Source organism: Leucoraja erinacea, chromosome 23, assembly GCF_028641065.1.
Source record: "Leucoraja erinacea ecotype New England chromosome 23, Leri_hhj_1, whole genome shotgun sequence".
Classification (NCBI taxonomy): Eukaryota; Metazoa; Chordata; class Chondrichthyes; order Rajiformes; family Rajidae; genus Leucoraja; species Leucoraja erinaceus.
In genome coordinates, this window is record NC_073399.1 from 26,613,955 (window position 1) to 26,627,120 (window position 13,166).

General features: G+C 43.9%; 1 protein-coding gene across 1 annotated transcript in view; it reads left to right on the forward strand.

The window, feature by feature from the left end:
- The window catches only part of sdk2b (sidekick cell adhesion molecule 2b), a 656,366-nt gene that overhangs the window by 372,393 nt on the left and 270,807 nt on the right, over positions 1 to 13,166 (forward strand). The gene's annotated exons all lie outside the window — the stretch shown is intronic.

A 13,166-nucleotide genomic window follows, 5' to 3' on the forward strand; every position in this document is an offset into this window, starting at 1 on the left:
TTGTCAAGAATGTTTAGCTGTCATATGTGCAGGTTACAGAGCAACAAAATTCTTACCTGCTGCAGCTTAACAGGCCCATTCATGCAAGATCACACAGATAAGTATGCAATAATCAATAATAATATACATTAGTAATCAGTAACACTAGGTAACCAGATGATAACAGTGCAAAGCCTAAGATCAAAGTGCAAATAAAACACAATCCATAGAAGATCATAGTTGCTGAGGTTAGTGTTGTGCAGTGTTCAAGACCCTGATGGTTGCTGGGAAGAAGCTGTTAATGAACCTGGTGATCACGATTCTCAAGCTCCTGTACATTCTTCCCGATGGTAGCAGCGAGATGAGAGCGTGGCCAGGGTAATGTGGGTCTTTGATGATATTGGCTGCCTATGTTGTTAATATTGACCAAATTAAAGACACCATAAAGTGGAGGATCCCTGCATTTGTCAGAATTGCTTAACATTTGTCAGTGGAAATTTACAGGCTGTGGATGGCGCCGACCAGTCTGAGCATCAGATTGATATATGAGGGTGAAAGATTCAGCTGTTCTCCTCATTTCCCCTTAATTGATAAAATGTATAAGAATTCTGCAAACAAACTTAAATGCATTAATGTGATTGGATTACTGCAAACAAATTGTAAATAGTGTAAATAATATTGCGATACAGTTACCCTGCTGTTTGTTGATTGGCCAAAGTGTTAAGCCCTGGCTGGTTTGTTTGAGTTCCAGGATAAATGTTGCATTATTCAGTTAAGTTAGCTTCCTTCCAGAAGCTTCTCCTAGAAATAATGTATAGGGCTCCCTGTAATTGGTTTGGGGAACTGTCAATAATGTACTGATGTAATTAATATGTTTGATTGGATTGTAAAGAGACCACCCCTATGTAGTTTGGCCCCTCAAGGTTTGTGGGCCTATAAAAGGTGACTCCATCTTAGATCGAGGTCGATCTTCTGGAAGTGCGCTTGGGACTGCATGACCTTTTGGAGTGTGTCTGCTTGCACGAGGCTGGAGAGCTTGGCCAGGCAGAGACAAGGATCGAACCCGTGGTGGGTTAGGTATCATATAGGGGAATTTGCTGTTCAATCTTGGAATAAAGATTAGTTATTCCAGTGCTTGACTCAGTGGTTTTTGACTGAATTAGACTGGGGGATAAGCTTGAGAAGAGCATATTTACAATGTGACGAAGTGCCTGTTATAGATCCCTTCAATAGTGAGCAGGTCAATGATGAACAGGGTAATGTCTAACACTCTCTGCAGTCTTCTTCGTTCCTGGACCTTCAGGTAACCAGTCAGTATGGTCTCCACTGCATATCTTGTCGCAATTTGATAATCTTCAGGGACATGCAGAATCTCCTCATCCTTCTGAGGAAGAAAAGGCATTGACTGATGAAAAATGTGTTTGAACTGCTCGGGGTATTCTTAAGTTAAGTAGTTAAGCTAGCCAGTATGTCCATGTATTAAACCAGAAGATGACACATTTTTAGCCAGAGGGTAATGAATCTGTGGAATTCCTTGCCACAGACGGCTGTGGAGGTCAAGTCATTCGGTATTTTTAAGGCGGAGATTTACAGATTATTGATGAGTAAGGGTGTCAAGGGTTAAGGGGTGAAGGCAGGAGAATGAGGTTGAGAGGGAAAGATAGATAAGCCACGACTGATTGGTGGATGAGACTTGATGGACAGAATGGCCTATTTCTGCTACTGAAACTTCTGAACATTAACCAAACTCTGCCTCAACTTCAATTGTTGATGTTAATTTAACTTCCTCAACCTTTCGCTAATGAATCATGAAAGCTTGTTTGTGATCACGAGTAATTGTTTCGTTTTCAAAGCCAGTACAAATTGTGAAACTCTTTTTCATTAATTACTCTCTTAATTACTTAAAAAACAGCTGCTTCTCTCATGTTCTAAAGACATTGAGAAAGAAGAAAATGCAGTCATATAACTAAACATGAAAATTATATTGGCTCAGGCAGTGGAGCTTCAAAGCATTTGTGATGATTCAGTTTAGAAGACAATAGTGTCACAATATTATGTTTCTTGAATTGTGCAGTGGGTGGAATGATACGTGTGGAGTCCTTGCAGTTGCATGGTGCGATGATAGTTGTCATGCTTGTCTTCATCACTTCCTCACAACTGGTGTCTTGTAAAAGACCCGCATCTCCCTGTAGCTCCTTTATTACCCGAGTTGAAAACTTACTAGAAAATTATTTGCAAAGATCCAAATTGCAACATGATAACTTCCCAAGGCTGCCCTGCCTCATTTATTACGATGGGCGTTGAATATTTGACCTGATGTGTTCTACCTCACTTGTGTTTGAATGAAGCTGATTTTTGAGGATGTCTACTCAGATGATTGCTGTTGTTTCTGTCAATAGCTTAGTTTAACGAGTTATTTTCTGTTTGGTTATTTTTATGTCTCTTACGCTTCAGAATTGTAAGAAATTGCTGATTTTAATTGGGGAACCATGTATTTTTACACTGCTCGTTTTTGAATATGTATAAATTTATCACCTTAAAATAGTCGTACACTTAAATCTTAAACTGTGTGTTTGCATGACAGGTATAAACTTGTGTACAATATCGTGCAATGCATTTGCCTAATTATCCATAATCATTTATCATATTTGAAATGAGTAATGCTCAGTTTCCACAGTAATTATATAAATCTTCCTGTAATCACCACTGCTTCTACTGGCTCTGCTTAATAACCACTTCAGAAAATGTATCTGTATATCATGCAGAGAAGCAGGTTTACATCCTCGGGTATATTCCACCTGCTGGATGGGATAGTGGATGGAGATACATCCACACACAGACAACCAGCGTGCTTCTCCCAGACCAAGGTGAGCAGGGACTGAATAAAACATCACATGTGGAATTCCTTGGTGTAGTTCCGGACTCCCTTGGGTCCAGCGATGGCAGTCTCATAAGGTCATAAGTGATAGGAGCAGAATTAGGCCTTTCGACCCATCAAGTCTGTTCCGCTATTGAATCATGGCTGATCTATCTCTCCTAACCAGATTCTCCTGCCTTCTCCCCATAACTTCTGACACCCTCTGGTGCTTTCTGTGTGGAGTTTACATGTTCACCAAGTGACCACATGAATCTCTAGCAGGGTGGAGTGCTCCCAGGTTTAGCTTGATGCATTTGTGATAGTAGTGTATAGGCAGGTGCACGCTTCCATTACATTGAACCCTAACAATGGGGAATAAATGGACAACCAGTGGGAGGGAGAATATGTGAAACTGATTTACAACCCAATCCTGGAGTATGTGCCGGCCCTCCATTAAGGGCTACTGGAAGTATGTATACAGTGCATTCAGAAAGTATTCAGACCCCTTCACGTTTTCCACATTTTGTTACGTTACAGCCTTATTCTAAAATGGATTAAATTCTTTTTTTTTACCGTCAATCTACACACAATACCCCATAAATAAAAAAGCGAAAACAGGTGTTTAGAAATGTTTGCAAAGTGATTAAAAATAAATAACTGAAATATCACATTTACATAAGTATTCAGACCCTTTACTCAGTACTTTGTTGAGGCACTTTTGGCAGCGATTACAGCCTCAAGTCTTCTTGGGTATGACGCTACAAGCTTGGCACACCTGTACTTGGGTAATTTCTCCCATTCTTCTCTGCAGATCCTCTCAAGTTCTGTCAGGTTGGATGGGGAGTGTCGATGCACATATACTTTCAGGTACCTCCAGAGATGTTTGATTGGATTTAAGTCCGGGCTCTGGCTGGGCCACTCAAGGATATTCACAGACTTGTCATGAAGCCACTCCTGCATTGTCTTGGCTGTGTGCTTTGGGCTATTGTCCTGTTGGAAGGTGAACCTCCACCCCAGCCTGAGGTCCAGAACACTCTGGAACAGGTTTTCATCAAGGATCTCTCTGTACTTTGCTCCGTTCATCTTTCACTCGATCCTGACTAGTCTCCCAGTTCCTGCCACTGATGTTGCCACCACCATGCTTCACTATAGGTATGGTATTGGCCAGGTGATGAGCGGTGCCTGGTTTCCTCCAGACGTGACACTTGGCATTCAGGCCAAAGAGTTCAATCTTGGTTTCATCAGACCAGAGAATCGTGTTTCTCATGGTCTGAGAGTCCTTTTGGTGCCTTTTGGGAAACTCCAAGTGGGCTGTCATGTGCCTTTTAGTGAGGAGTGGCTTCTGCCTGGCCATTCTACCATAAAGGCCTGATTGGTGGAGTGCTGCAGATATAGTTGTCCTTCTGGAAGGTTCTCCCATCTCCACAGAGGAACTCTGGAGCTCTGTCAGAGTGACCATCGGGTTCTTGGTCACCTCCCTGACCAAGGCCCTTCTCCCCCGATTTGGCTGAGCAGCCAGCTCTATGAAGAGTCCTGGTAGTTCCAAAGTTCTTCCATTTAAGAATGACGGAGGCCACTGTGCTCTTTGGGACCTGCACGGCTGCAGAAATTGTTTTAAACCCTTCCCCATATCTATGCCTCTTCACGGAGGTCTACGGACAATTCCTTCGTCTTCATGACTTTTGTTTTTGCTCTGACATGCATTGTCAACTGTGGGACCTTATATAGACAGGTGTGTGCCTTTCCAAATAATGTCCAATCAATTTAATTTACCACTGGTGGACTCCAATCAAGTTGTAGAAACATCTCAAGGATAATCAATGGAAACAGGATGAACCTAAGCTCAATTTTGAGTGTCGTAGCAAAGGTACTGAATGCTTATGCAAAAGTAATATTTCAGTTATTTCTTTTCATTTACTTTGCAAAATTTTCTAAACACCTGTTTTAGCTTCTTCATTCTGGGGTATTGTGTGTAGATTGATGACTAAAAAAAAAAGGAATTTAATTTATTTAAAAATAAGGCTGCAATGTAACAAAACGTGGAAAAGTGAAGGAGTCTGAATACATTCTGAATGCACAGTACACTGTCCTTGAGACAATGTCACAGTGACACAATTAGCCTCCGGTGTAAATAGAATGTTTCATTTGAGAACTGCAGGACAAGGTTGTGTGAGAAGGGGGCTGGAGCGATGACTTCTAAATCCAACACAGTTTGTCCTACATTCGTTGGCTGGATGTTTCTCACAAGTTCTTCACAGTTTGAAATGATAAATTGAATGAATGAAGGATTGATTGATTGAAAGTTACAACATGGAAACAGGCCCTTCGGCCCACCAGGTCCGCACCGACCATCAACCTCCTTTTCATGTTATCCCCCTTTCTCACCCATTCCTTACACACTTGGGGCAATTTACAGAGGCCAAATAACCTGCTGAACCTACACGTCTTTGGGATGCGGAAGGAAACCGGAGTACCCGGAAGAAATTCACAGGGAGAACGTGCAAATTCCACACAGAAAGCACCCGAGATCAGGATTGAGCCGAGGTCTCTGGCGCGGCACCAACTGTGCCTTACATTTATGTAATTCATTTATATGCACTGCTTTCACTTCTTTGACAGGCAAGTGTGAATTGTATCTTGTTACTAGTGACAGGATTAACTCATGTTTTCCCGTATGTTTTGGTCTTCCCCGAGGACCTGGTTGTTGGCATCATGTCCATGTGGGCCCATTCAGTAGAAACTTGTCATTTTTTCCACTGTCTGCCTCTCTTCCAATGTCCCCTTGAGATCTGGCTGAGCTACGTTCAGTTGTGTTCTGAGCCCTCCGAGCATTAGTGATTCAGCAGGGCTAGGACCTGCTCTGGAATGTGCTGTCACTGTAGTTTAACAAAAAGGTTTGATGTGAGCTTCCTCTATAGTATTTGTTTCTTCAATGCTGCTTTGACAGTTCTCACTGATTTCTCAGCTGTAACATTCGATGCTGGATGAGATGGTAAAAGAAGTTTAAGCTTTCTTGCACTTTGCTTTGTAAAACAAATAAACTGATTTTGTTATCTTAGACTTGTTCTCATGGTGCCATATCTTGAGAAAATAGAGCCCAATTTTGTGATAGTATCTTCCAGTGTAGTACTGGATCCAGAATACTTCACCTCCATCTATTTCCACTGTTAAAAAGATATGAATACCCCTCTTGCAACAATCAACATAACCTTCAACATAACGTCTCCGAGCTAAGTATAAGATCTGCCCAGTCAGATTGATGAGACTTTTGCACTGCTAAATTAAATTCTTAAAAACTCTATGTTAATTTGAGCATAATTGTTCTCCCCCTTTGTCAGTGTATGTGATGCAAACCTAATTAGTTGCTGTTGACCATCATCTAATTAAGACTGAATTCATCTCCCAATCTATAATTTGGAACACCAGACTCAAATTTGAACATGTATGTTGCATTATAGTGAGGTAACGAAGACTCACTTCACAAATTTCTCTGCAACAACCTGTACACCTCTTGCTGCTCTTTGCCCCAACTTTGCTCTTCACCTTTCGTCAGCAAATAATGTACAGATGTTGTCAGTACTGTTGCAACATCTGGCAAACATCTATTGTATTAATTCTTTTTCTTTCAGTTCTCCCTACTTTCACTATTGTTTCTACTTTTTCAATAACTGTTTGCAATCCAGCTTTGTTTAGCCCAAGATACACTATTACTATCTGTAGGAATGCACAGTTCTTTTGAGCTTCCTGTTGTGTTCATATGGTGCCAAATCTTCTTAATTGCCAAGCTAATGATCAGTGTGGCATGAAGATCTCCAGTGATGATTTAAGACCAAACAACACCCACCATCCCATCTCCACAATTTCAAATTTCTAAATGGTAATAAAGTATTGCTGCCCTCTCTTCTATCTGTACATACAATTCATTCAAGAAAAAATGTCTGATATTATGAAACGACTAGAGTAAGTCACACGGGAGGCCTGGTCCCCCAACGCAACCCATTCTCCAACGCAATATTCCACCACTCACCCATAGCCCCTAACTGCGCAAGTGCGGCTCATTTCCCTACATCCCCGAGCACTCCCGCACCTCCTCTTCATGTGTGGGAGGGGAGGGAAGTGGGGTGTGTGATGGGGGTGTGTGGGGTGGGGTGGGGGGGGGTGGGGGGAGGGATTGTGTGGACAGGGAGCTGCAGGAGGAGGGGAGGGGGGGTGGGGGGAGGGGGTGTGTATGCGGACGGGAGGGGGGGAGGAAGGATGGGGGGGGGGGGGGGGGGAGAGTGTGGGGGGAGAGTGTGTGTGTGGTAGGAGGGTGTGTGGGGGCAGAGGGGGGCAAAGATCTTAGAGCAGAGCAAGATGGGTTACTCTCACGCAAATGTGTAGTACGCTCATGGGCAGATTCATGGGTGATTATAGGACCCATTTTAGCAACCAGCTTGTTCCGCCATCTTGTTCTGCCATCTTGCTCCGCCATCTTGTTCCGCCATCTTGCTTCCGGCCAAAGATCGGATCTTTGTTTCTGCAGCGGGGAGAGGAGGGTGGTGTGGGGCCCGGGGCGGCAGCGGGGGGAGGGAGGGTGGGCTGCGTGTGTCTCGGGGAGAGGGGGGGGGTGCGCGGCTTGGGGCAGCGAGGAGAGGGCGCTAGGAGGGAGGGAGACATTGTAGTGTGGGGGCAGGGGAGGGAGTGCCGGGTGGGGGGGGGGGGGGGGGATAGTTGAGGGGTGGGATAAGGCCTAATGTGTGTGAAGTTGTGGGGAGGCTTACAATGTTTCTTATTTAATGTCCCTTGTCTAGTCTGAAATAAAGTTCATCATTGGATCAGAAGAAATATAATTGTGTGTGTTATATGATTATATACATTTATATCACATTCATGTATGTGTGTTTATAAACATTTTATTCTTTAACAAGAATTAACAGAATTATGAACTAACAGAATTATAAATCTAACCCTATATCACACACAAAACTTCCCCCGCTATGTCAATTACCCTACGAGTCGGGTCGGTTCCGGTTACTACAAAATCAACTCAAACACTGCTTGTGAGCCATTTAAAAATAAATGATTTAAAAAACATTAAAAAAGACAATTAACAAGGTCAAATTTTATTCTTGACAAGAAGTATGAACTGACAGAATTATGAATCTAACCCTATATCACACACACAAACTGTTGCCCCACAACATTGATTACACTGCGAGTCGGGTCAGGTAGGCTCTGGTTACTAAAATGGGCGGTGAAAAATGCCCAGGATCCCCTCCGTAGCGTACTACATGTCAGCCCATTGTATTTCACAGGAGTGGCCTATCTTGCTCTGCTCTAAGATCTTTGTGGGAGGGGGGTGTAGTTTGTGGGTGTGAGCGGGAGGGGGGGGGGGGGGGGGGGGGGGGGGGGGGGGGGGGGGGGAGGAGTTGTGGGGGGGGGGGGGTTGTGGGGAGAGGTGTTGTGGGGAGAGGTGGTGGGGGAGGCGGGCCATGTGCAGGCGGCAGGCGGAGGGGTTGTGTGGGGGAGGGGTTGTGGGGGGTTGTGCGGGGGGAGGGGGGGGGAAGCTAGCGAGGGGGACCAGAGGTGTAGTGGCTGAAATTGGCGGTGCGATGGGGACTCACAGCGGGCGCTGGTCATTCTCCTCCACCGGAATCAGAGTCTCCACTTTCCGTTTGGCGACATCGGCGACTCCCGGCTGGGTTGGGTCTCCGACTCTGAGCTGGGCCGGGCTGGGTCTGCCACGCTGGGCTGGGCTGGGTCTCCTATGCTGGGCTGGGCTGGGTCGTGTCTCAGAAGCCAGGCTGCTGCTTGGGGCTAGACTGCTGCTTGGGGCTGGGCTGCTGCTTGGGGGCGGGGCTTCTTCAGGTCCCTCCAAAAGTCCGGTTGGACTTTTAAATGCATTTCGTTGCATTTTAAATGCTAAATGCATTTCGTTGTCTCTGTACTGTACACTGACAATGACAATTAAAATTGAATCTGAATCTGAAGCCAACACCGGTCACCCTCAGTTCCAGTAAAAATGCGATGGTGCAGGAAGGGGCGGACCGTCCCGGAGAGTGACAGGGGAAGAGACTAATCTGCGCGGCACTGACTGGCAGGAGAAGAGATCGATCTGCTCATGCGCGGTTTTTAAGATTTTTAAACCTCGCTAACTTTTACGACATTCGACCGATCGGAACAAAACTTTGTGCACTCGCAGCACAGGAGAACAGTGAGTGAACTGGCGGGAAATCATAGCACTATCGCGAACCGTTTTTGCGCAAATAGAAAGACCGCCAAACCGGAAGATAACAAGATCAGTGTTTTAGTTATGTATAGATAGATAGATAGATATCCAGTGATTGGAATGAATACATTTAAACTTTAATATTAAATTGCATGTTGTTAATATTCACAATTATTAGATAAAGACATGGTATAACTAGAATCCAGTTGGTATTTTGACACATGATGTTTAATGGTTTCCAACAAACTGAATTTTTAAAAATTTTAAATTTAATATTTGCGAAGATGAGCCAAGATTGTCACGTCTTATCAGAAGGGCACTGTGCAGTGAGAAAAGAGATGCATTATCCCAAATATTCACTCACACTATATAACCACTGCCACACTAAAGACACTCACCCCATATAATCACTGCTACCCCTATACACTCACACCATATTACCACGGGCACACTATATACACTCGCCCATATAACCACTGCTACCCTATATAATATACTGCCACACTACATACACTCACTCCCATAGACTAGACACTCAACCCCACACACTACGTACACTCACCCCTGCACACTCCCACACACTACATAGACTCACCCCCACACACTACACACACTCACACACCCCCCACACACTACACACACTCACCCCACACACTGCACACTCACCCCCACACACTACACACACTCACCCCCACACACTGCACACGCTCACCCCCACACACTACACACGCTCACCCCCACACACTACACACATTCACCCCCACACACTACACACACTCACCCCCACACACACTACACACACTCACCCCCACACACTACACACACTCACCCCCACACACACGCACACTCACACCCCACACACTACGCACACTCACCCCCACACACTACACACACTCACCCCCACACACTACACACACTCACCCCCACACAATACACACACTCGCCCCACACTACACACACTCACCCCCACACACTACACACACTCACCCCACACACACTACATACACTCACCCCCACACACTACACACACTCACCCCTACACACTACACACACTCACCCCCACACACTACACACACTCACCCCCACACACTACACACACTCACCCCCACACACTACACACACTCACCCCCACACACTACACACACACTCACCCCACACACTACACACACTCACCCCCACACACTACACACACTCACCCCCACACACTACACACACTCACCCCCACCACACACCACACACTCACCCCCACACACTACACACGCTCACCCCCACACACTCCCACACACTACTATACACTCACCCCCACACACTACACACACTCACCCCCACATACTACACACACTCACCCCCACACACTCACCCCCACACAGTGGGACTCTATTCCCGAGACCAGTACAGAGAAACCTGCAACACTGACGTGACATGATAGATGTACTCATGCCATTGGCCACACTTGAAGTTCTTTATTTACTTCTCCCTGTTTAGCTTAATTCTCTTGCGTCTGCTTTCCATAATCCCACACTACTGACAGCAGGAGGGACCACATTTTGTGCACAGAATTAGTATCGGACTTGAGTAAATTGTGTGACATTAAACTACCGCTGTCACCACGTGAGTCTCATTTCATGCAGCGCTGGTGGATATGGTGAATACAAAGTAAATACTTTACACGTAGTTTAAGAAATGAATCCCCCATTGTCAGAGGGAAAAAGATAGGTAGCATTAGTTGCACTTTCTAAACTGGAATGTTTATATCATTTATGAAAACTGCAGATATAATTTAATGCTAAATTTGCGCAGATGAGCCTCATTGTCTGATTTTGAACTCTATCAGAGCACTTGTTTATTGTAATCATAGCACGTTGCTGCAGTTCTCTGTGGAGCCTGCTTCTGCTGATCGTAAATGGGCAATTAAAGATTATTAAATTGATGTATTAATGGTAATTAGCTTCCCATAATCACCCACCATCACCTGCCCACCATCCACTCCAAACTCAACATCTCGCATAAAGCTTTTCAAATGCAAAAGAACACTTATTACATCAAAATTATTTTACATTTCTGTTAAACATTTAGAGGAGCTATTTCATCACATTTAATGATTGGCCCCAGCTACTTTGTTAAGGTCATGGACTTTAATTTCATTTACTGCATAATTCTAGAGATGTATATATACATCACTGCATAAAATGGACAGGATAGCTCTATACAATAGTGCTACTGAAGGAATAGTGAGGTGTGTGTGTGTGTGTGTGTGTGTGTGTGTGTGTGTGTGTGTGTGTGTGTGTGTGTGTGTGTGTGTGTGCGCGTGTGTGTGTGTGTGTGTGTGTGTGTCTGTCTTCCCATTTCAAGGATTTATCTGATACAATATCTTTGTAAGTGAGGTACAATTTGAAAGGTGAATAGGAATCTACATATTACTCCATATAACCATATAACAATTACAGCACGGAAACAGGCCATCTCGACCCTTCTAGTCCATGCCGAACACGTATTCTCCCCTAGTCCCATACACCTGCGTTCAGACCATAACCCTCCATTCCTTTCCCGTCCATATAACTATCCAATTTATTTTTAAATGATAAAAACGAACCTGCCTCCACCACCTTCACTGGAAGCTCATTCCACACAGCCACCACTCTCTGAGTAAAGAAGTTCCCCCTCATGTTACCCTTAAACGTCTGTCCCTTAATTCTCAAGTCATGTCCCCTTGTTTGAATCTTCCCTACTTTCAGTGGGAAAAGCTTATCCACGTCAACTCTGTCTATCCCTCTCATCATTTTAAAGACCTCTATCAAGTCCCCCCTTAACCTTCTGCGCTCCAAAGAATAAAGCCCTAACCTGTTCAACCTTTCTCTGTAACTTAGTTGCTGAAACCCAGGCAACATTCTAGTAAATCTCCTCTGTACTCTCTCTATTTTGTTGACATCCTTCCTATAATTAGGCGACCAAAATTGTACACCATACTCCAAAATTGGCCTCACCAATGCCTTGTACAATTTTAACATTACATCCCAACTTCTATACTCAATGCTCTGATTTATAAAGGCCAGCACACCAAAAGCTTTCTTTACCACCCTATCAACATGAGATTCCACTTTCAGGGAACTGTGCACAGTTATTCCCAGATCCCTCTGTTCACCTGCATTCTTCAATTCCCTACCATTTACCATGTACGTCCTATTTTGATTTGTCCTGCCAAGATGTAGCACCTCACACTTATCAGCATTAAACTCCATCTGCCATCTTTCAGCCCACTCTTCCAACTGGCATAAATCTCTCTGTAGACTTTGAAAATCTACTCAATTTCGTTTCTTCAAGTAAAATAAAATTAGCATGACTTTAATGCTAAATTTGCTCAGATGAGCCTCGTTGCCTCGAGATTTTGAACTACATCAGAGCATTTACGTCTAGATTTACGTCTAAAATGCAGAATTAGTTCAAAAAGTAGCTATAACTTTATTGAATCTGCAAAATAATTGACCAAGTGTTTCAAAATTAGCTTCTCATTTGGGCTTCACTATGGTCTGGTACCGACACATGAACCAACGTTATAGAATGAATCAACTGGACATGTTGCTTCATTTAATTGAAAGTCTCTACCCTTGGACACCAAAGGCATCTCTGCTGTCTACTTCAGTGGAAATAAAGTGAAAGAAAAAAAAATGAGGACCATAACAGTCAGCCATCTATGCCGTTGATGTATTACAGTTCCCGAGCCTCCAACACTAAAGGCAACTGGGGAGACTCATTTCTTCATGAAGATATAGATAGTCTTGTCGCATCACCTCATTTATCTTGTGTACAGAAGCTGTGTGCAGCCAATCCTCGCCTGACTGGAATGACAAGTCTGCATGATAAATACATCACTAAAATAATATGTCTTGGTGCAAGATGAAATGCTTCTTTAATAATCTAACTCTCAATGCTGAGCCTGTCATGTCGCAAACCAGTTTTCAAGTGAATAGGACAAGGTGACGTTTATTAGATAACTAATTACGTTTTGGATCAAATGTTTTTCTTCAGTATTTTACTTCAACTCTGCTAAGAGGTTGAGTGTACAATTATACAAGTAATGGTAAGACATCTTGGAAATTTGTCAATAATCTTTGCAGTTTGGAG